The following is a 26,148-nucleotide window of genomic DNA, read 5'->3' on the forward strand; positions in this document are numbered from 1 at the left end:
TCCCGCAGGGGAATTGTCTAGTTAGTGATGCAGTGCAAAGCATGGCATCACTATTGTTCTTCTATATGTTTCTTATTATTCTTATTATTATTCATCTTCCGTACCCGTTTTGATTGCTAATAACTCAATATCCGTGCATCGTACGCAGGCAGGCTGCATACGAAAACGTGCGGCTCGGTCGGACTCGGCGTGCTATTACTTTTTCCGATATTCAGTCAAACCCTCTAGCGCCACCAACGGCTCAAGTCTCGGGCACATTTCTGCTTGGTGCTAATCTGCATAATACACTTGCCCGGTGTTTGCGATTTCAGGACCGTTTGGCCGTGGTAGCTAATCAAAATTGGCTGCGCAGACGCGAATCAGGAAGTTTGCTCATATCCTGGCCGCCCTTTGGCATACCTTAACGAAACTTCGTGGCATTATGCCGCGCCCCTCCACAAAGGCCAGCAAAAAATTGGGACAAACTGGCCACTAGGGGGCGCTATACCTAGTGCGTGAAAAAATCACCCGAAATATCCCATTCATTTCTATGGGTTTTTTGGAAATCCTGCACGCATTCCTCTGAAACTTGCCACACTGTTTCTTGACACACTCAGGGTTCTTCTCGGCAGGTTTCGACTCGCCACCTTAAACTCTCTAGCCCCACCAGCAGCTCAATGTCACAAATTTTGCTCACGCATGACTCACTAACCGTGCATCGCACACGGACAAGCTACACATCAAACCGTGTGGCTTGATCGGACTCGGTGTGCTATTACTTTGTACGACATCGTCTGATTTTTCCGCGCCGTGGGCGCTTAAAAATAACCCGTTTTTCCACATTCATTTAGATGGGCTTTTTTGGATATACGTGAGATCTCGCCTGCAGATGGCGCCTAAACACAAGCAATAATACTGTGCCTCTCAACTTCAGTTCGACACGGAATCTTTGTGTGACTTTCTGGCGTCTCCTCACAGGGCCTGGCTACACGCACTGCATCACTCTCGCAATTTCCCTCAGGGGAATTGTCTAGTTATTATTCATCTTCCGTACCAATTTTGATTGCGAATAACTCAATAACCGTGCATCGCACGCAGGCAAGCTATATACCAAAACGTGCGGCTCGGTCGGACTCGGTGGGCTATTACTTTGCCCATTATTCTGTGAAACTCTCTAGCGCCACCAACAGCTCAAGTCTCAGGTACATTTCTGCTTGTAACTTTTCAACCGCTGGTCCAATTTTCGAAAACTTGGTATCCCTGGAGTCCTTGGCCCCAGACAATTCCAGCGCACCCTATGCCGTCATTTTCTGCCTGCATAATTTTCCCACCATTTTGATTTTAGTCCTATTCATCTTTCCTTGCAAATTTGGATTGCGTGTACCTCGGTGACCGTTCATCGCACAAGGGCAATCAATATATCAAAACGTGCGGCTCGATCGGACTCGGTGTGCTGTTGCTTTGTACGTTATTCTGTGAAACTCTCTAGCGCCACCAACGGCTCAAAGTCTCCGGTAAATTTTCCCATTCATTTCTATGGAGTTTTTGGAATACTTCACACGACCCCCCCCCGCGTCTCCATAGCAACCCCTTAATGTTGTGAGATTTTGCGCACTGTTTCTTCACACACTCACTGTTCGTCTCAGCAAGTTTCAAGTCACCGCCTTAAACTCTCTAGCACCACCAACTGCTCAAACTCACGGGTGCAGGTCGCCGCTACGTTTCTGCTTGTAACTTTTGAACCATTGGTCCGATTTTCGAAAACTTGTATCCCTGGACTCCTTGGGCCAGGACGAGTCCAGCGCACCCTCTGACAAAATTTTCAACACTGGAAAGTTTTCCCACAATTTTGCATTTTGTGAAAATCACTTAAAATGCTTCTCATCCCTCAATTTTTGACCCAATTCTCCCAAACTTGGTAGATGGCACCATTGGACTCAGCTGCACAAGACAATCACCCGTTGTTCAGAATTTCATAAGCGTAGGGCCGTGGCGGCCAATCAACATTGCACCCGCAGCTCTAAGTCGCAGGTTCATTTCTGCTTGTAACTTTTGAACCGTTGGTCTGATTTTCAACAGCTTGGTATCCCTGGACTCCTTGGCCCAGGACGAGTCCAGCGCACCCTATGATGTCATTTTCAACCCTGAAAGTTTTCCCGCCATTTTGCGTTTTGTGTAAATCAATCGTGGTGCTTCTCCTCCCTCAATTTCCCACCAATTTCTCCCACACTTGGTACGTGGCTACTTTGGACTGAGCTGCACAAGACCCTTGCCCAGTTCTTAGAGTTTCATAAGCGTTTGGCCGTGGCAGCCAATCACAATTGGCTGCGCAGATGCATAGCAGGATGTGTGCTCATATCTCGGCCGCCCTTTGGCATACCTTTACCAAACTTGGTGGCACTATGCCTCACCCCTCCACAGAGGCCCACAGAAACATTGGGACAAGCTGGCCGCTAGGGGGCGCTATACTCAGGGACAATGACTTTTGCCTCTTATCTCTTGCTGCCTTTTGGGTGGCCCTTTCACCTTGCCTCATATCTCATGCTGCCTTTTGGGTGGTGCTTTCACCTAGAGGCGTGGCTACACGCACTGCATCACTCTCGCGATTTCCCGCAGGGGAATTGTCTAGTTCAATGTTTACAATTACTGATAACCCATATGATATGACTTGTGAATGCTACTTATATAGCCATACAATTGCAAGACCTTGATATAGATAACTTAGCTTCTTCAAACACATCTTCCAATCATTTTGCTGCAACATGCTATTGAATGTGGATATATACTCATGTTTGTCTTTCAATAAACTGAGAAATATCTCTGAACAGCTGTGTCTGCATCAGTGACTATTGCTCCCAGACAGTGTGTGAAATGGGGGGGGTTTGACCCTCCCAAAAGCTAAACAAGCCCCCTCAAAAGACCCCTCTAAAACCTGTGCATGAGCCTATATAATAAATACATTATGCATAAGTTTTATAATGTACTATAATAGCCATAATCCATTGTCCCCTTCCCTAAACCTAAAATGGTACATCCCTATTCGGATATTCCCTAATTAATTAGGCCACAGTGGTCACTCAGGTCACTCACGGTCCTCTGTCCTGCATCTGCACAGTGTACATGTGCTTTCACTGGTGTTGCAAACAATCACTGTTTATTACATCTTTTACATGTACTTCAATAACTTCATCAAATTTTTGTGTATACTCTCGTGTTCCAAATAATCTTATATGTACTTTTTTACGTATTCTTTTTCACAAAAAACCTGAGCTATATGCACTTATTTGGGTCTGTACATTTATTGAACCCCCACATGAGTCAAAGCTATACCCTTATTTGGGTCTGTATGCTGTTGTGTGACGTCGCATTACTAAGTAGTCTCTCGCGCGCCAGTCAGACAGCATTTTATTTTAATTTGCCTCGTCACTGTTGTGTGACGTCGCGCTACTAAGTAGTCTCTTGCGTGCCAGTCAGGCAGCACCAGAAACCTACTTCCAAAGGCTCCAGAACTTATTACAAAATTAAAATGCTATAGCTCTACTAGTACATGTATTTGTCGAGACAGTAAACACATCAATGATAAAGAAAACAAATGCTTTTAATCCATTTGTTGAAACAAGTAAAGATAATATGCATCGTTGCATAAAAAGTATTTTAAAACAATTTATTACAATTAATTACAAAGCCTGTGGTAAAATACAAACCATTGGGAGATATTTCTGCTCTATACTATTATTCCATCCTGTACTATTATTATCACTCAAGAATTTCTTGGCTATACTGTTATTTGGGCCTGCACTGTTATTAAGACAGAGAAAAAACTACCAACCTATACTATTATTCCTACCTGTACTATTATTTGGAACATGAGAGTAAGTCTATGATTGATAAGTAGTACATAGCATCTAAGTTCTAACAGTTACAACTGCAAACTATGTTATAGATTAAAACTTATAATTATATTTAACATATTGACTCCCTGAGAATAGTCTGAGATTGAATCACAAATAAGTACCTACAGTATAAAAAGAATATGCATTGTTAATATTTGTCACAGCAAAACTGCAATTTCAAAGAGAGTTGTTGCAATAAATGCATAATGGTGAATCTGTGATGAATCATAGTCTATAGAGATCTTGCATGTGACATCACAGCCGATCCAGATTGTGACAGACGCCATCGTGTCGGTCAAACGCCATATTCCGCCTTCTACTTCTACTTTTGCTTTTACTTCTACCTTTTCTTCTGGAAAACCCTACTATGTACAATTCTACTACAACGGCTGCGGCTACAAGCTCTCCCTACCTGTGCACGGTTTTTATGTTTTTTGTGTGTATTTTTGCGTGTTGTTCGTCTGTACCGGACTTCAATATCCACTACAACCGTATGGACTTACTGGACATTGGTTTCCAGCAGAAAATGACGGTTTGTAGCGATTTCCATTGCATGCACAACATTCCGGATGAGAAAAAAAAAATTCCGGACGAGACCAGATTGTGAGACCAGCGGGGTCTCCGTGGATTGTTATCGGAAGCAAAGCGAAGGAGGCAGCGCCGGGAGCCGAAGCAAAAGCAAGGCTACAGGCAGAGCCGGCCTGTTGACTAAGCTCAGAAAACAGCTACTCAAACCTCCACTGCCAAGCCTCTACCTCTCCAACGCCAGATCCATGTAAACAACACGGACGATTTGGAATTACCTTATTCTATAATTGGCTGGTCAGTGCTATACTCAATACTTAAGTGACTTACCCATCCAGTGAGGATCATTTTCTTGTTTACAAGATGCCACATCTGAGTCGCTGACAAATCCTGAATTTCTGTAAAGATAACTGTCCAGAGATTTATAAGCACACAGTGCTTCACCACTGAACAGCAAGAGAAAGTTGATGAGGTAATCATACACGTCAGGGTATTCCGCTGGCAGTTCAAAATCCAGTTGTGAAAACTCCGTCCGGAAAGCCATAAGGGTCACAAATCTGTAGATCGTTTATTTTAGACATATATCTAGTTATCTGTTCATTAGAAAAATGAGCCGTGTAGTCCGTTGGTTGAAATTGATCCATTCTGTACATGAGTGCAGCAGTATTCAGCGGTGTTTTTGACTGACACGATGGCGGTTGTGTACTTTCCGGTCACGTGACTGCAAGATCTCTATAGTGGCCAGCACATGCCCTTACCAGTGTAATGCTTATCTGGGGTAGACATCATTAGCCCCTGGAGACCTGATATTATAGCAAGTTAAGATTTTGATATTATCAGTGGCATTTATCACGGTGTTTGTAAACACAAATTGTTGTGAAATGAAAGATCATAACCTCATAGCCATAGGATTTATGTTTTAAATAAATATACAAATGTTAATTGTTCTTTATATTAGAGTGTACCATGGAGAGAAAAAGAAAATTAGAATCTACCCCACCTGTTGGCAAAAGAACCATTTTGTCATACTTTACTGGTACATATGGTTCCAGAACTAAAGGTATTTAAAATTACTAGCTGACATTAAATTCCCTAAGTACATTAGCAAAAATAGCTTGTATTTCAACTTTATCAGAAATGGTGCCTCAAGAAAACCAAACAGTACCACAGTAAGAAGGCCCAATGCAAGTTGAATTCAGTGGTGGTAGCCAGTCAGAAACAGCTGATCCAAGTCATGAAGACTTCCAAGCACCAGATGGACATTATGCCAGTAGCCACTCAGGAGTCTCGGAGTCTGGCAGTACTGCTGCTGCTCCTGTACCAGGGGTCCCAGATAGTCATACTTTTGAACCAAGTGATGTTCCATCAATAATTCCTCACGAGAGATGTAATGTCTGGAAGAAATGATGGAATTGGCTGTTTTGTAGTGAAGGGATGCTCGGCTGCACCACCTGCAGAGAAGTGGATCGCCTATGTGTGGAAAAGGGTCGAGGCATCAAAATAGCATTTGAATGGAGTGAGGGTACTATAAAGGTGTCACAGAAATCAAAATTGCCAGTAAAGAAGTTAAGAGACAAGATATATCAACATCAAGACAGTGCTGCACACAAGATTGCAGAGAAAACACTGGAAGAACAAAAATATGAAAAAAAAAATGCCAACAGCAATTGCACAAACTCGCCAAGGAACAGATGCCAAAACTGCAGCAAATTTCAGAACAGCAGCTACAAGTGTCTAGCCTGTTATTCCTAGATGTTAATGGACCACCAGCACACAACTTTGACCCAGACAGATACATAAGATCATGGGTTGCAAGTGGGCACCATGTATCTAGCTACTCCAAACCAGGTAGAAAGTCAGCAGCATCTGCTTCTCGTCCTCTCTGGTGAGTATGGAAGTAGACTCTTCATCTTGTACACTATACACTCATACAGTAGTTTCACTGTCAAATTTTACATAAACAAGAGAAACATTTACTGACAAACTATATAATTATATGATTTATCACAACGTTTGTTTTATTAAAGTCATTTTTTATTTATGTGCAAATACTTCTAGAAATATCTTCACGTGATATGGCAGCATCAGTTTGAATAAAAGGTTTCCTCTTATTTATACATTATTTATTTACCTTATTATTATGGTATGACACATTATTACGGTATAACAACAACTGATTCGCGTAAAGTTTATTATCTAAGTTTTGGGTGACCAGGGCCACTGACACTGACCTCCCCCAAACCAAAATCTATTTCGCACACTGCTCCCAGATATCCATGAGGTAGATTCTCCTCAGTGTCAATTCAACCTCCTTCAGTACAGACAAGTCAAACTTATCAAGAAGAAAAAAAAAAATCGCAGCTTGTCAACAAGTAACTGTAAGCATAAACCCCTCTGTTCAGAAGATGTCAGAAAACTAAGTTACAGTTTTATCTCTGCCTATTAGCCTAAGTGCTGACTCCTTCCATAAATGTTTGATAATCATCTCCTCATAAAAATATCGCTTTTTATCCGTTTATTATTAGGCTTATATTATGCGTAGCGTCCAGCATACAAGTCCCTAACGTTTCTATGCCTATGATGTCACTAATCCAGAACTAGTGTCTGTGGCTGTAGCCAGCTATGAGGCCACTGAGGTCCGGACCTCGGTCATTTTTAAGAGCTGAAAATACATTTGTACGCTAAATACTCAACTGGATAAAAAAATTAAGAATAACATTAAAACGTCTCTGTAAAAAGTGCATTGTTAATTATGTTAAACGTTGATTCTGTCTTGTGTCTGTTTCGTGCATGCAGAACACAAAAACGAATGAGTGCGCGACTCAGGGGAGGAACGCAGTGCAGTAGGCACGTTTTTTTCATGGTAACCATCAGCGCACTTTCATGAAGCTGTTAAATTTACATTTTCGAAGCAGCGCAGTTGTAGCCTACCTTGTTTGTGATTTTAAAAATAAATCATTCAAAGCAATGATTTATTTTTTAAAGCCAAAGCAATAGAGTGGAAAGTTTCAACTTGTGTTTGCCTTGGATAACTTTGCCTAAAACATGGTGGTGTATACTGATTTTTTCCCAGAATTTTTTTTTTTTGTGTAGGTGTAACGGATGCCAGATTGTTAATAAATCTTAGTTACATAGGCTACATGGTTAGGGTATCTTTTGTCCTCATTGCTTGGGCCAGATCAAACCATTAAACAAGCTTAAATTATTCTTACTCTTGCCACATACTTGTTTTTTTTTTCAAAACTGATGATATTCAGTTCAAACACCATTAAAAGTAATTTCAGGAATAGATAGGAATAGTGTGAAGTGTAATTCACCCCTCACATTTAAATATGTCGAAAAATTTTCGGCGCGCGCATCACGGACCTCGGTAATTTAAAAATGCTGGCTACGGCCCTGCTAGTGTCAAATCCTTGCTATAATCGAAAAAGAATGAACTTCTTCAGATTTGATCATCCAGCGCGCCGGTAGTTAATTGTGTGTGTGTGTGTGTGTGTGTGTGTGTTTGTTTGTGTGGTGGTGGGGGGTTTAGTCCTGGAGCCAAAGGCCCAAATTTGGCTGAACCTGGCTTCGTCGGTTAAAGTTTTTTTTTTTGCTGTTTGTTGTTGTCCAAGGTCTACTCATTAAGATAAGAGAGGGTGCCCGGTGATATCCCTTGGGCAATTCCGGATATTGGCCCTTTATTGTTGGATGTGCTGCAGTCATAGCCTAAATTCTGACATTTTGACATTCTTCACTTTATGTTCACCAAAGTCTATATATCATACTTATTTTTGTGTTTGTTAACATAATAGGATGAGTTTAAGGCCTGGGGGTGGGGTTCCAGCCATGGTTGGGGGTGTGGCCATGCAATTGGGGGCGGGGCTTATACCAAAAAGCCCTTTATTACTCTATTACTTTGGTTGGTAATGCGAGCCTTAAATTATTAGGCATACACTCCATTGTCATCCTTGTGTTTACTTCTGCAGGGGCATATGAGGGACACAATTAGGTAATTCAAGCCAACTTGTGTAGCTATCTTGCTAACTCTGTCAATCACACTGCCCCCAAAAGATCACAGCACGCATAAGCTAAGCAGAGAAACTATTTGACTGTAATCATGAAAGAGCAGTGACATGTACTCACTGCTCACCAGTGAACTAGACCCATAGTTTCACAACACTGGCTAGCACACCCAACTCTCACCTAGTAAATGCTAGTCACTGATTTTTTTAAGCTAATACATTAAGCTAATAGATTGCTTATTTTAACGATATTGACTGTTGAAATAGTAATGTCCCTGGTTCCCTAGTAAAATTCAGGGCATTGTCCCCGATTATCATCTCAAAAGTCTGTTAACCTTACCCTCACCCCCACTCCAAACCACACTGCTTGTGGACTGAGAGTCATGTGCACTAGCCAGTCCACTGACTAGCATGACTTTTAAAACGTTGGGCAGTAAGGTTTCCTTAAGCTAATACATTAAGCTAATAGATTGCTTATTTTTACGATATTGACTGTTGAAATAGTAATGTTCCTGGTTCCCTAGTAAAATTCAGGGCATTGTCCCCGATTCACCCCCACTCCAAACCACACTGCTCTTCCACTGACTAGCACGACTTTTAAAACGTTGGGGAGTAAGGTTTACTTAACATTCTCCTCTGTACTAGCTGGCATCCAGTACATAAGCATATTTTTACAGACACTAAGCAATGGCAAAGGGTTTAGAGGGTTTTTTTTTTCATCTGAACTCTTAGTTCTTTCCTTAAATAGTTTTTGGGTTTTGTGTGTGTGTTTGCATACTGTATGTAATTATTTTACATAATTATTGCTCATTAGTGTGTGTGCATGTGTATGTGTGTGCGTGTGCGTGCATGCATGCATGCACGTACATGCTTTATGTACTGTAGTTCTTGTATCAAAATTGTTAATTTTGCAAATTTATGAAAGGGTCAATTACACGTTTGACTAATTTGAATGACAGTAAAGCGTGAATACTGTACAGCCAATTTGGTTAATTGAAAATCAGTATCTTTTGCTATTCTTGTGTGTGTGCGCATGCTGTATATGCCATTTTGCATGCTTGATATATTGCATACTGTAGTTTTACATAGTGGATCACTGGTGTGAGTGTATATGCATGCTGTATATAGTTCTATTGCATGCTGTATATAGTTCTTTTACATAGTGGATCACTGGCGTGAATGTATATGCATGCTGTATATATTTCTATTTCATGCTGTATATACAGTAGTTCTTTTACATAGTGGATCACTGGTGTGAGTGTATGCATGCTGTATATAGTTCTATTGCATGCTGTAGTTCTTTTACATAGTGGATCACTGGTGTGAGTGTATACAGGTACATGCTGTATATAGTTCGTTTACATAGTTATTGGTCATTAGTGTGTGTGTGCGCATGCTGTATATAGTTCTTTTACATAGTTATTGGTCATTTGTGTGTGTGCGCATGCTGTATATAGTTCTTTTGCATGCTGTATAGTTCTTACATAGATATTGATCATTATTTTGTATTAACTGTAGAGTTTATGTAATACTTGTATAAAAATCGCTAATTTGGAAAAGTTATGAAAGGGTTAATTAATCCACATTTGATGTATTTGAATGACAAATATAGAGAAAAATCTGAATACCTATCAGATACAGCCAACTTGGTGCATTTAATATCAGTATTTACACTGATATTATTTTTTTTTGTATTTTCTTCCATTATTTGGGCATATAGGGCATTAAAGGGTTAATATATTAAATTGCCCAAGGGATATCACCGGGCACCCTCTTAAATCTTGAAGAGCTACCTCAAATCTATAAGATAAAGCAAAAAAAAAAAAACTTTAACCAAAAATTCCGGGTCCGACCCCATGGCTCCCGGACTAGTTTGCACGCGCTCAGACTTTGTTGGCTCCTGGAAGATGTGACGTCATGTAGAATCTTGGTAGACACAATCACAAGACGAGTCTCAACTGGAGGGCTGTTTTTTTTTATTATTATTATTTATAAAGGGGAGTATTTTTCGAGTCTAGTTAATTACAAACCAACCTCGTTGTACTCTGGGCGCTGAGCTGTAATGTCACGTGTACATTTGGAACATACATGGAGACTGATTATAATACTGCACAAATGGTCCAAACGTGGAATTTAGGAACTTTTTTTTTGGTAGGAAGTCACGTCAGTGGTTGGCTTGCATAAACCACAGAAGACGACGCTGTTTATCTGAATCTGACCAGCTTTCCTTATCGTACAACGAACAGTAAGTTCCCAGTTTTAAATCAGTAAACGTCTATTTCAATTATTGTTGATACTCGTGTAGTACAGTAGATCTGCGTTTCACAAATGGCCGCAGCACTACTGCCTTTTCCGATTAGTTCATGAGCTAGGCAAAGCTGTTTGTTATAGTTTACCTCAGCAGTATTATACAGACACAAAGAGCAGTAGAGCATTGCGTGATGTATAATTTTATTTTTTAATTTTCCGGATTAATGTTTGTCAATGTAAACCATTTGAGACCAGATTATCTCTGGGTACCGTTAAAATGGCCGACTCTCACTCCGGTTTTGCTTCTGGATTGGTTTTTAGCCGCGCTGCAACCAAACTGCGTCACCTGGTAGGGAGGACTCACACAGCTCTGCTTGACAATTGGCCTCAATTAGGCACGTGGATTTTGTTTGCCTTCTGATAGGTTTGCTTGTAGTGAAACCAAATTTCAAGACTATATGCCGTTCAGGCTGATATCCCTGTCCAGATAGGAAATAAATGTACTGATTTTTGTTTTATTTGGACACTGGCAAAGACGTTAATGCATATTCTTTAAGCAATGCATTGTAAGACGTAATAATCTTCCGAAAAAAGACGACATCCAATCCCTGGCCATCAACACCAGGATAGCTGTGATTGGAATAACCCAGACTTGGCTCGACTCAACTGTGTTGGACTCTTAAGTGGAAATACCAGGGTACCTCATAGTTCGCAAGGACCGAAATCGTGAAGGCGAAGGTGTTTGTCTGTACATCAGAAGTGACTTGTCTTTCCTAGGATTAAAAGCACTTGGTGACGACCTTGAAACGGTATGGGCTGAATTTATATCTTCCTAAAACCAAACCTATCTTAGTTGCAGTTTGTTACCGTCCACCTAAACAAGTTTGATTTTTTTTTCAATACTCTAGAACAATCCTGTATGACCTGTAACCCATTCATGGAGTATGAATGTATTATGATGGGTGACTTCAATGTAGATACTAGTAATAACAAGACTAAAGCTCATGGCTTGCAGTCTTCTCTTTTTAATCGATATTTAGACACTTTTTTAATCGATGTTTAGACTCATCCACTAGAATCACTTCCTCCTCCTCAAGTAGGCCTACACTTGATCTCATAATTGTATCTGAGCCCGTCAAAATCTCCAACTCTGGTGTATCTAACTTATTAGTAAGTGATCATCAGCTAGAGCGGCAGCTACAATTATCGACACCTTTTCAGATTTACCAATTTAAAAAAAATACAAAGGGGAGTTTCGGTTACAACAGTTATTATTGGTTACTTAAAGCTCATAGGCAACGGTTTTAATTTTATGCACATTTGAAATTTTATATGTCAAAAAACCCTCTGTAATTTTCTTCTGGTCCCAAGAAGTATTGTTAATAAGTAATAATTAAAATAAGTTAGCGCGGATCGCGGCAAATTTCTGTTCGGCTATTTTCGTGACCACTCTGTGCGTGACGTCATTTAAGCCAAACAAACCGCTTGAGTCGAGTCCACTTCCGTTTACTTACATTGCTGTTCGGCTTGAGTGCAGATGTGCGTTCAGGAATTTCCAAAGAAAAACCATGCCTTATTGTTGTGCAATGAACTGCAACAACGGGACCGGTTCAGGAAGAAGTTTTTACCTGTTTTTCAAGAGAGGAGATGAGGCAGGGAGAGTGGATTGGCTTTTTCTGGAAGAGAAGAGGCGGAGTGAGAGGACTGGCTTTTTCCGGAAGAGGAGAAGAGGCGGAGCGAGTGGGTTGGCTTTTTCCAAAAGAGAAGAGGTGGAGCAAGAGGGTTGTCTTTTTCCGGAAGAGGAGAAGAGGCGGAGTGAGAGGGTTGTCTTTTTCCGAAAGAGGAGAAGAAGCGGAGCGAGAGGGTTGGCTTTTTCTGAAAAAGGAGAAGAGGCGGCACGAGAGGATTGGCTTTTTCCGAAAGAGGAGACAAGGCGGAGAGAGTGGATCGTGCGCGTGAAGCCAGAGGGTTGGTTTTTTCCGGAAGAGGAGATGAGGCGGAGAGAGTGGATTGTGTGCGTGAAACAAAATCAAGCAGTCAAAAAAGAAATGGCCCAGCAACGCTCAAGCAAAAAGGAGAAAATTGGAGGTAAACATTTTTACTTTTGCTTGCAATTGACAAGTCAAGAATCCTGAGGGATCCTGTACAATCATTGTGGAAATGACACAAAGGGATATTTCCTCGCTTAGAGTAGGCTATAAATAGTATGCCGCGGATGGCAGGCTAATGTGGCCTACTGGTGCACTGTCAAGTAACGGTTCTCCACGGATTGAAAATATAAGGGGGTGGGGGTCAACCGGATGACCTTGAAACAAATTTGCATACATTTACATATCTCATTTACATAAAATTTGCATAAAATACTCTCAAATAGTAATCATTTAGAATAGAGGAATCAATTGCACCAATACAAAATCAATTTGGATCGATGTTTTCGATGTCGACAGTGGAATGCTTACGCGTAAAACCGAATCGCTCGAGAGACATTTCGACAGAGTGTATGCACTTCAAGGGCTACACTGACAGCCAGGTTATATCCTCACGGTTTTATAGGCAATATCACGCTTGCCGCACCAACTTTGAACTTTTTGTTTTTATTCTTTATTTCTCTGCCGACAATAACAATCAGTTATCTCGAACTTGGTGTCGATTCACACGTTATTATAAAGGCGTGTTATCTTCCGGCGCAAGAACAATGTGTCAAAAACGCTGAAGTGTGAAACGCTTTTCTTAGCCCATGTTTACATTAGACCGTATCAGCGGATCATCAGATTAACGTTTTTAAAACGATTAGTGTGCACACAGCAACACTAATACACGATTTGCGTGCACATAGCAACGCCAATACACGGATACGCTCGGCTCCGCAGGCATCCTGCGCTCCAAATCACTCCGCCCTGAACAGCGAGTGCCCTCTGGAGGGTGCGCACTCCGGCCCTGCGCAGCTCACACAGCGCGCGAGTGAAGTGCACAAGCCACGATTCGGGACTGAGCCGCTGTGTGTGTGATCCCAGCGCATATCACTTACTACTTGCAAGTGGAAGGATGGCAAGCCTAAAGACAATCATAACTACACAATGGGCAGTATTTGCATCAGTATTTGCAGTATTTTCATACTTTTATACTCTTTAATGAAAGGTGATACAAGGCGGAAGTCCGCGCCGTTTTTCAGCAGTCGCGTCACATGACCAACGCCAGCGAATCAGGAAGGTGGATGTCACAGTGACGTTGTCCAATGAGACGCCAGCTAGAGCTCAGCACAGCGTATCCGCGTATTCTGAATGTTTACACAGCACCGGAGCTGACACGATCTGGATTGAATACGTGGACGCTGGCGGATTCCCGTTTCCCGGCGTTTCCAGGCGGTTTAATGTAAACGGACAGTGCATCCGCGAAGAAAACGAGACAGATACTGTCTAATGTAAACGTAGCCTTAGACTATAATCATCAGACTGACTAAACTAATTGCTGGTAAATGAGTTTCACACTCGGGTGTTGTCGGTACTCCAACAGAGAAAGGCTATCTGTCACAAAGAAAACAAAGGGACGTCTCTTCCTCATACCTGCCAACCTTGAAAAAATTTTATGAGTACAATTTTACAATTTCATGAGTACCCCCCCCCCCCCCCCCCCCCCCCCCCCCGCCCCGCGTCAACCTCACCCCAACCCGGCGTGCATGCGCCCCCACAGACCACAACCAGCAGACCAAAAACACACTTTCAATCCAGTTTTATTGATTGACCTTGGGAACATAGTCCAGTTTTGTAAAACATTCCTATTGATAGATCATAGACCTTGGGAAACTGTTATTGATGGCTCTTGGGAACTTCCTTCCATTTTGAAAAGCACAACAAATATTAAATACATGTGCAAATGAAATGAAATTAAACCAGAGCCACTCTTTCAAAATAAACAACACCACATTAAATTAATACAGTATGTAAAAAAGGCACTTTCAACCAGGGCTTTGAACCAGAATTTTTTTCCTATTGGTTCGTTCCGAATAGAAACAGAATTTTAACGTTTCCGGTTTTGGGTTCCACCATTAAATAGACGTTCCCGAACCGGTTAGAACAAAAAAATTTCGTTCCCGGAACGGTTAATTACGTTCCCGGTCAGCTGTTTAACAAATGGCTATAAAATTATGTCTCTGTCTCATCCAGCTTAAGCCAAATGTAGGCTAATTCTATTACAACCTTCATTAAATAAGACAAGAAATAATTCAAAACAATTATTATTTCAAATGTTGGCGATTTGGATTCTCAGTATGTCTTCCCATCTACACAAACAGAAAAAGTGCCAAAAATGAAAGATAATTCGTTTAGTGTGTTACCAAAGGCTAGTCAGGCCCTATAGAGGGCTACCGCATGACGTCACCGCGCCGCGAGATTTTGTTAGGCGCCATATTGGAAGACCAAGTACACATCTATGCAAGTACATACATACATACATAAAACAAACTACACCTGAAATGTAGCCAGGGCCGGTTCTGCCCTAATCTGGACCCGGGTGCAACATCGCGCAACCCCCCCCCCAAAAAAAAACACCAGTCTAAATCAGGACAACCATCACATAACTATAACTATAAACATTTTATATCAACTATTTTAACTAAATGGGCTATAATAAACAAGCCTGCAGGCAGCCACGGCAGGCTGCCTCAGAAAAGTAACCATTCAATGACAACTGAAAGCCTGCAGCCACGGCGGGCTGCCTCAGAAAAGTAACCATTTGTCCTACCTTAAAACTTGTTTTGCATTTTCTGCCTCCTTTTTTGTATTTTCAACCCTCCGTTTATTTTCTTTCCTTTTCTGAAAACCCGATTTGTGTCCAGACATTTTGTTCTGCTACCGACGAACTAACTCGTCAGGTCTCGTCTCTCGAGCCCGCGATGATTCCCGTAGGAAGGGCAACAACTGATACATTTTTACAAACAGCCAATAGGGAGGTTGCAACGTTCAGGCTCTTCTTTGCTCAGACACTCAGTAATTCACTTATCACATGGAGACGTGATAGCAGTCCACCTTCCCGCTCTCTCCATTCAGTCAGCGAACGTCAAACAGGAAGTGAACCCCAGCGGGTCATAGAAACTTGCGCAGGAGAAGAATGGCTTTTTAATTTGTAGGCTACGGAAACTTTGAGGAACGAAATAAAAACCGGTATTAACCGGTTACCATTATTTTTAATAAGCGTTTCTGTTCCGGAACATAAAAAATAATAAAGTTTCTGGTTTCGTTTCTGTTCCATGTGAAATAGAAAAAGTTCCCGGTTTTCGTTTTCGTTCCTTGAACCGGTTCAAAGCCCTGCTTTCAACACAAAACATGGTATGCACAAATTTCCCATGCAATAGGTTTAGACTTTTGCATTTTTTAACGTGTTGGAAGTATATTGCATTATACAGTAAAAATATTGCATTATACAGTACACTGCAGTATTTTGTAGTATGCCTTTTTCATGTGCAAACTATTGCATTTGCATTCGAAATATTGCATTTACTGCAGTAATACTGTATAAAAAAGCATTTGATACTGCAGTACCACGCTGTACTGTACTGTATTGTGGAGAACCCTGAAGTAATTGTTACCTATATCCACTAGGGAGGGTGGTTTCATTATTCTTCAAATAATATTTACTATTCTTCAATATATTTACTATTATGACGAAAGTAGGAATTTATCATAACTACCAGGATAAATCGTTTGGGCGCAAGTCTTGTTGAGGGCCAGGGTCACCGTGATCAGAGTCGGCCGAGTCACTGTCCGATTCCGAGGCTGCACGATCAAACCAGTGAGCCACATTCACCGATTGCTTCGCAACGGTTCATACATATATGGTTTCACCTCTCGATATTTAATTTGGAGAGTTCCTACTTCAAAACTGCTATTGCTTTCAGACATTTTACACAACCTCTCATGACCAAAGTCTGTACACGTGTGCTCGGTTTGCAGGTAAACACCGAGCTGCTCCCAGTCTGTTTGGCTTAAATGATGTCACGACGAAAGTCCCCTGGCAGTGAAAGTGCACATAAGTGAGATGTAAACAAACCTTCGGAAATTGGGCAAAACAGTATATTTTAACCGTTTTATTCAATTTTAGGGTCCAAATTAAACACTAGGAAAATTGAATTCGCTTTTTGGGTCGTTCTTCTAGACAAAGTTGATATTCTATGTTTCACCTCGGACCATTGCCTATGACCTTTAATCAAGGAAGACCCCCCGGGCCGCCCTTTTAGCTTGTCGTCTGATGAGACAGCTTGTTACCTGAGATGGATTTATTTATTTATTTATTTTTATCGCACGATCAGCAATTTGAGGAAAACCCGGACGTTATCATTGCAGGTAAGCATGGTGGAAAGATCATGGACATGTTTTTACTTATCAGATTCACCAATATTTCATGATCTTGTTGAAACCTACTTTGTTTCTTCCTCATTCATTTGACGGTCATCATTTTGTGTCTAAACGTTATTGACACGTGAGGTGTCAATAATAGTGATTACTTTCACCGGTGTCCCCCATTATTGACACCCTGTGGAATTAAGTGACATTTACAGCTGTTATCAATCTTTGTTACATTGTTGAAGTAGATGAAGTACTTTAAAAGTGCAGTGATTTTATATTTTTTTTCTGATTCATAACAGAATTGAATGCTTAGAGTATTTGGAATCCTATTGCAATAAATAGAGTTAGACCACACTGTAAAAAAAAACTGTAGAATTTACAGTAAAATACCGGCAGCTGTGGTTGCCAGAATTTCACCGTAAAAAATAGTCACAATGTATGAGACATTATGGTATGTTCTTTTGGCAACTGTTAATTTCACAGTAGAGAACTACTTTTGTTTACGGTAAATTACTATGAAAAAAACAGATATTGTTAACTTGTTTACAGTAATTTAGTGTAAAAATAACAAATTATAAACCTGTTTACGGTAATTTGCTTTAAAAATAAGTTTTAATATAAACCTGTTTACAGGAGACTATATTAAAAATAACAGATGTACTGTAAATCTGATTACAGTACAGGGAGTGCAGAATTATTAGGCAAGTTGTATTTTTGAGGATTAGTTTTATTATTGAAAAACAACTATGTTCTTGATGAACCCAAAAGACTCATAAATATCAAAGCTGAGTATTTTTGGAAGTTGGAGTAGGGCTTTCTTAGTTTTAGCTATCTTAGGAGGATATCTGTGTGTGCAGGTGACTATAACTGTGCATAATTATTAGGCAACTTAACAGAAAACAAACATATACCCATTTCACTCATTTATTTTCACCAGGGAAACCAATATAACAACTCAACATTCACTAATATACATTGCTGGCATTCAAAAAAAAAAAACAAATCGGTGACTAATATAGCCGCCTTTCTTTACAAGGACACTCAAAAGCCTGCCATCCATGGATTCGGTCAGTGTTTTGATCTGTTTGCAATCAACATTGCGTGCAGCAGCAACCACAGCCTCCCAGACACTGTTCAGAGATGTGTACTGTTTCCCCTCCTTGTAGATCTCACATTTGATGAGGGACCACAGGTTTTCTATGGGGTTCAGATCAGGTGAACAAGGAGGCCACGTCATTAATCTTTCTTCCTTTAGACCCTTTCTGGCCAGCCATGCTGTGCAGTACTTGGATGCGTGTGATGGAGCATTGTCCTGCATGAAAATCATGTTTTTCTTGAAGGATGCTGACTTCTTCCTGTACCACTGCTTGAAGAAGGTGTCTTCCAAAAACTGACAATAGGACTGGGAGTTGAGCTTGACACCATCCTCAACCCGAAAAGGTCCCACAAGCTCATCTTTGATGATACCAGCCCATACCAGTACCCCACCTCCACCTTGCTGGCGTCTGAGTCGGACTGGAGCTCTTTGCCCTTTGCTGATCCAGCCACGAGCCCATCCATCTGGCCCATCAAGACTCACTCTCATTTCATCTGTCCATAAGACCTTAGAAAAATCAGTCTTGTGATACTTCTTGGCCCAGTCTTGACGTTTCATCTTGTGTGTCTTGTTCAGTGGTGGTCGTTTTTCAGCCTTTGTTACCTTGGCTGTGTCCCTGAGTATTGCACACCTTGTGCTTTTTGACACTCCAGTGATGTTGCAGCTCTGAAATATGGCAAAACTGGTGGCGAGTGGCATCTTGGCAGCTTCACGCTTGACTTTGCTCAGTTCACGGGCAGTTAGTTTGTGCCTTTTTTTTTCAACGCGCTTCTTGCGACCCTGTTGACTATTTTGAATGAAGCGCTTGATTGTTCGATGGTCACGCTTCAAAAGCTGGGCAATTTTAAGAGTGCTCCATCCCTTTGCAATATATGTCACTATTTTTGACTTTTCTGAGTCCATCAAATCCCTCTTCTGACCCATTTTGTCAAAGGAAAGGAAGTTGCCTAATAATTTTGCACACCTGATATAGGGTGTTGATGTCATTAGACCACACCCCTTTTCATTACAGAGATGCACATCACCTGGTATGCTTAATTGGTAGGAGGCTTTCAAGCCTATGCAGCTTGGAGTAGGCCAACATGCATAGAGAGGGTAATGTGGTCAACATACTCATTTGCCTAATAATTCTGCACTCCCTGTATATCTCAGTGATAAACACGGTACAACTGTATGATATATACTATTCAAAAAAAGTAGGGGATATTTTATTTTGAGATCCAAATTTTCACATATACAAAGGGATACGAAAGCATGTTGTATAGTTCCTTACTGAGGAAGCATTTCCAAAGAAATTCATCACCCAAACACATCAATGACACTCTCATGATCAGCACGGGATGCTACTGATGATCAAGGGGGTCGTGCCACAAATTTGCATGACTCTGAATTGGAAGGTTAGAGCCACTCCAAAGGAAGATTTTGAAGAGAAGGCATCAGATTATCAGTGGTTGAAGTCGTTAATTAAACAGAGACCATGCGCCGTCTAACACAGGATGAGAGGCCCTTGGCATGCTACAGGTTGGCACAAGACAGGTCATTGTGGCAAGAGCATTGAATGTTTCCCAGTCTGTCATCAGCAGATTATGGTCCAGACATCGTGCTACAGGATCTGTTCAGGATAGACCACGGTCCGGTCGACCAAGGGCAACAACTCAGGCTCAGGACAGATTCATCTGTACTATTGCCTTGAGAAATCGTATGGTAACAGCAAATCAGATAAGGTCTCAACTTCGAAGGGATACTGGCTTGGTAGTGAGTGGCCAGACCATCAGGAATCGACTGCACAGATTTCACTTACACGCCCGACGTCCTCGTGTCATTCCCTGTTTGAGGGATCATCACATTAGGGCCAGACTCCAATGGTGTCGTCATCATCAACGCTGGGATAATCGCCGATGGAACCACATAATGTTCTCAGATGAGTTGAGGTTCACTATGGACTTCCTGGACAGACGCAGGAGGGTTTGGCGCCGACGTAACGAACGTTTCCATGACGTTAACGTCATTAGACATGATCCGTATGGGGGTGGTTCTGTAATGGTGTGGGGAGGCATCGCTGCTGCCGGCAGAACAGACTTGCATGTTGTTGCTGGACGTGTCACAGGGCAGTACTACCGGGACAACATCTTGGCACCCCATGTTGTGCCGTTTGCACGTCGTTATGGCCATCGTTTCATTTTCCAAGATGACAATGCCAGATGTCATAGGGCCAGGATCGTTACAGATTACCTCCAGCAGCAGAATATCACCAGATTACCATGGCCAGCACTCAGTCCGGACCTTTCCCCCATCGAGCATGTCTGGGACATGCTTGGACAGCGGCTACGCCAACGTCAACAACCTCCTGCCAATGTCCAAGAACTTGCTGCAGCATTGCAACAGGAATGGAATAACATTCCCCAAAATGACCTGGGACGTCTCGTTAGGAGTATGCCACGCCGAATTCGAGCTTGTCTAGCCAACCGAGGGGGTTTTACCCGCTACTGACTCGGTTTCAAAATGGTGGTAAATTTGCTGTGTGACCCTGTGTTTGTGTTGACCCTTATTCTGGAGAATCTGTCCTTTACTGACTGTACACAGGGTTTCGAATAAATTGACAAATGTTTCCTTAATGTTTTTCTGTCATTTGTTTCCTTCCTGACCTCATGATCTGCACTTCATTCTACTTGTAAATCCAATATCCCCTACTTTTTTTGAATAGTATAGTACGTTTTTTTTATTGCAAAATTCAACTTTACAGTAAATTACCGGCAGCTGTGGTTGCCAGAATTTCACCATAAAAAATACAGTGCAACACATGAGGAATTACAGTTGGTTGGCGTAGATTTTACAGTCAGCAACTGCATATGGTAAATTATAAAGGAAATAACCAAGCCAAATGTAAACCAAGGTACAGACTATTACTGAAACTTTGAGAAACTCTTTTTGCATTTACACACACTCTGTGAAAAACAGATTGAACTGATCAAATAACTTGTCTAGTATACTCACAAAGCAGTGGTGAGATCTTGAAAAAACAGCAAGTGTCCATATGTGAAGGATAATCCATGGTGGAAGGAATTATACATCATGAAAAAAATGAGCTATTTGCCCTAGGTTAAGCAAGAGTAACGAGTCACTGAGTCCAGACTTGGCTGAAGAGGGCGCTCAACATGGACATGGTGTTCAAGAAACTGGAACTTAAAGCAGTCACCAGTTCTGCTTGAGGACTCGCATGTTATCCATCAAGAGTTCACTGTGGACTGGCATGATTCTCTCTGCAGCCAGAAACAGAAACAAAGCAAAAGTTAGATTGATGCACTGCTTGAGCATGATGGCTACACAGAAATAAATTCAGCCTTTTGTTGTTAAACTGAGCTCCAATGAGCTATACATAGAAGAAACCAGCATTCTGGAATATAGTTTTGCAGGTGATCACAGGGTTCCCGTGGGTCCTTAAAAAGTCGTAAATACAACTTTTGGTTTTCAAGGCCTAAAAATGTCTTAAATTGTTTGGAATGACTGGAATTTTCGAAAGGGAGGTATTAAATTTAATATTGGACCGAACGAGTGAAATGTCTCCATCCGGTTTGGGGTATTTTTTTAACCGTAATTTTAAAAGTGACCAGCGTACCTTTTGGGGGCAGCATTGGTTCTGTGTGTTCTGTGCATTCCGTAGATCAAGAACTAACGTTGGGAGGCTACTGGAGGAAGTGTGGTGTGGTGCAATGGTTGTGAAGAGTGAGAGATGCACAGGTAGCTTACGCAGGCGCTAGAAAGCGTTGATAATTATGGGAAGATGTCTGTTTAACGACAAGTGGTTGGGGGATGACAAATACCCCCAAAATAAGGAGAAGAATCGTTTGCGATGAAAAGCGCTGGATCGCACAAATGTGTTTAAAGATGGTAACGCGGCGCTGGGGACACGGCGGACTGGGAAACTGGCTTTTCACGGACACGAGGCGCGCGCGTGTGTGTTTAGAGGTCAAGCGCTCCAGAGTGAAACGCATGGGGGTTCGCGCATGCGCACAAGAGTCAGGTGGAAAATGGGACTTATAGGAAATACTACTAATAATAGTGATTAGCATCATTTTTTTAACATAATTAACATTGTTTATTGTACTAAGTTTAATATAAATATATAAATAACCTTTATTTCAAAACTCAATTAAAAAGAACTCCAGAAAATACAGTAATTCTAAATATAGTACAATATAAATAATTTGTACAAAAAGTTTTTTTGTTTTATTACTTATCGTCTACAAGTGTTTTTAATATAATAATAATATTAACGACCACTAATAATAATTAGTAGTAATAGTAATTATTATTGATTATTAATCATTACTACTTATGAATTAGTGATTAAGTACTAGGGATTATTAAATTTTATAAAATTAAGTTATTAAAAATTATTACAAATAATTATTAAAACGTAGTAATTGGTAGAATACAAACACTCATGGATTATAGATAATTTTTTAAAATAGTGAACATTGATATAAAATAACTACTACTACTACTACTACTAATAGTAATAATAATAATAAACAATAATACTACTAGTAATACTTGTTGTTAATGTTATTATTATTGTTATATCAGTGTTCACTATTAAAAACAAATGATCTATAACCCATGAATAATTGTTTATCACTACTTCTACTAATAATAATTACTACTTTTTTAATAATTTTAACTAATCTTATAACTCAATTTTATAGCATTTTAATAATCACTATTTATTAGTATAATTTAGTAGTTGATAATAATAATTACTACTTATTATTAAATTACATTTTGATAATCACTGCTTATTAATTAGTGATTAAGTACTAGGGATTATTAAATTTTATAAAATTAAGTTATTAAAAATTATTACAAATAATTATTAAAACGTAGTAATTGGTAGAATACAAACACTCATGGATTATAGATAATTTTTTAAAATAGTGAACATTGATATAAAATAACTACTACTACTACTACTAGTAATAATAATAATAAACAATAATACTACTAGTAATACTTGTTGTTAATATTATTATTATTATTATTATTATTATTATTATTATTATTATTATTATTATTATTCAGTTCAATTGTTATATCAGTGTTCACTATTAAAAACAAATGATCTATAACCCATGAATAATTATAATTAATAATACTTAATTATAATAATTGCTACTCTATTATTAATTAATATAGCTAATAAGTAGTGAGTATTAAAATGTTATAAAATTTAGTTAATTTTTAAAAATTAAAAATTAGTTATTATTATTAGTAGTAGTAATACAAACAATTATTCATGGATTATAGATAATAATTAATGATCATTTTTGAATAATGAACATTGATATAACAATTGCACTGATGATAATTAGTTTACAGTTATTACAACACATTGATTAATATTGATAATGGTTATGAAAGGTGACAGTTGTTTTTCTGTGTTTAATGTAACGCTCTGATGATTGTATGACTGCATAAACAGGTTTATGCTGTTACCTGCTATAATGCAGAAGATACTCGAGAACTTCCTCAGCCAGCTGTATACTGTACGACACTCAGACTGATTTTGCTGCCGGACACAAAATCACACATCATCAAAGATAATCTTTGGGGATTGAAATAATGCCGGCTAAGGTTGTTCAGCTGGTTCTACTTGCCGTTTATTGTTTTCGTTTTTGAAATGATTCATGGTATTTTCTCCAGTAAACACCAGTCTTCTCCTTGCTGCTACAGTAGTTCTGCAGGCCCAAAACACATGACTTTGCTTCAGCTGTTTGCATGTCTAACAGTTGCCATTGATGCACCCTGTTGTTCACCAATTGTGTGCATTCTTCTTAAAGTTAGTAAAAAAAAAACTATTGCAGAAAACAGTTTTAAGTTGTCATATTTATAATTTTCTTTGCCATGGTACAGTCTTAATTTTTCCATTTAGAGGTCTTGAAAAGGTCTTAAAAGTCTTTAAATTTGTACTTGAAAAATGTGCAGATACCCTGGATCAGAAGCATGCACCTGAGGAAGATCGATTGAGTGAAGTTTGAGTTGTGCTTGCATCTACCTTTCGTTTGCTACACTGACATAAACCAATTCTTACCTCTAATTACTGTAGCTTTGACAGGACTGGTGTCTGATTCATTGGGTCCAGACTTGAAGGCAGGTGGGACAGAGTCTCATACAGACAGTATGATGTTCAAGAAACAGGAACTTTGAGCAGGTGTTGTCATCATTTCTCCTTGAAGACTCACAAGCTGTCTATCAGGTGTACACTATGGTCTGGCAAGATCCTCTTTGCAGCCAGAAAAAAAGACAACAAAGGAAAAATTACTACTACTACCCTTACAGAAAAAACACATGAATTTCCCATGTATTTCACGTGATCACATGTTACTATGTGATAACATGTGGAATACATGGTATCAGATTTTGTAACGTGTTACCATGTAGAGCACATGTGGAAAACATGTTACCACATGTGGAAAACATTCCCACATGTAATTCACATAAAATTGGGCCAAAACCACGTTTCCCATGTGCAAACATGTTTCCCATGTGCAAAACACATTTTCCACATATTTCACGTGAGAAATCACATGTGAAGTTCATGTGTTTTTTTTCTGTGAGGGTACTACTACGACTATGAAGACGAAGAATAGTATATAGCAAAAAAAAAAAAAAGCTTGTTTTTGGCATTTAAATGGATTAGACATTCACTGTTTTCCGGGGTGTCACAAACACCAGCAAGTTGTTTCCTCTTAGTCCCGCAACCACTCATAAGAGTTCGAATGCAATACCTGAAAGGTGGCAGGAGCAAAAGACTTGAATATTGACACTTGTTATGAAGAGAACAATTTACCCTTATCGTGTTAAAAGATTTATTAGATGTGTTCAGTTTACTTACCTTAAAGGAGAGTCTTGGCAATACCACCAGCCTTCAACCTACTCTGAAGTGTCGCAAAAGGCATAGAAACAAAACCTCCAATGTTCTTCAGAGTTTTAATAACTCAAATGCATTTAACATAACCCATAAAACTGCTTATTAAAACACTAAAATTAAATCAAATAATACTGTAAACTACAGTACAGTGTATACTGTTCCATGTAACAAGACTGTGCTAGACAGTCTAAACAGTTCAGTTCAAGTCCATCTTTAACTTGTCCACTCATGATCAGAGAGATCTGCAATGAGGGTGAGGACTCGTGGATTCACTGACAGATGCTTCTTGTTTGTTTTGGTTTCAACTTTTGTGCCCTTCTCTGGATTGATGTTGAAGAAACACCTTTGTGAACACAAGAATTCATAATTAACCACTACATACAGTGATTTGTTTTGCGACAATGTTTATTGTTAAAAGCGCTATACAAATAAACTTGATTTGTTCAAAAATAGGAAATGGAGAAAATATTTCTTTACCTCTGAAGGAACTCAAGTGTGGCGCCCAGATTCACGGGATAGTAGATATTGAAGCAGTAGTAGCTTCCAAGCATTAAACAGATGGCAGAGATGAAGGTTGGGATTTGGCCATTAACAATCTTCTGGTCTATGCTCAGCATGAACTGCCTTGAGGCATAGCAGGAGGTTCCTGCAAAGAAGATACAAGTAGAAAATAATTAACAGCACATCAGGCATTACTTTCCACATTTCATGTAATATTTCCTTATTAGCTTAGGTTCTGTGAGTAAAGCTGAATATCAACTTACCACATACAATGATGCACGGTGTCACAGGCAAGCTTTCCACTTGTACTTCTTCTGCCAGACATGTGTCCTCTACATAGTGGAAGAGGTTCTCCTCTTTTTCATTAAAGTAGGAGAGAAGAAGGAGCACCATATCTATGACATCCTCTGAGCAGCCTTCCAACTGTCCTCTCAGAATTTTCAGCTTTGTGACAGCCTGCAGAACTTGTTTGCTCTTGTCTGCACATATGGTTCTCATGAAGTCCAGAAGCCGTTTTCCCTTTTTTTTTTCAACACTGGTGAGGAAAGTCTCTTTTAGCAATACCCCAGTGAGCTCTTGGAAGTGGATTGTCATGCCAATCTCCTGGAACAAAAAAGGCCACTCCTCCATG

The 26,148-nt window shown here is 40.0% G+C and overlaps 1 protein-coding gene across 22 annotated transcripts in view; it reads left to right on the plus strand.

The window, feature by feature from the left end:
- The first annotated feature begins 10,320 nt into the window (after positions 1 to 10,320).
- Positions 10,321 to 26,148, plus strand: part of LOC132874382 (bromodomain and PHD finger-containing protein 3-like) — a 112,402-nt gene continuing 96,574 nt past the window's right edge. For 19 of the 22 annotated variants that reach the window (XR_009651651.1, XR_009651652.1, XR_009651655.1 and 16 more), the window contains exon 1: positions 10,321 to 10,646. The gene's annotated coding sequence lies outside the window, so the exon portion shown is untranslated. Of the gene's footprint in view, positions 10,647 to 10,909; positions 11,461 to 26,148 lie in introns of those variants that run through there. The other 3 variants (XM_060910531.1, XM_060910529.1, XM_060910522.1) reach the window with 2 other exon arrangements.

This window comes from Neoarius graeffei, chromosome 26, assembly GCF_027579695.1.
Source record: "Neoarius graeffei isolate fNeoGra1 chromosome 26, fNeoGra1.pri, whole genome shotgun sequence".
In the NCBI taxonomy this organism is placed as follows: Eukaryota; Metazoa; Chordata; class Actinopteri; order Siluriformes; family Ariidae; genus Neoarius; species Neoarius graeffei.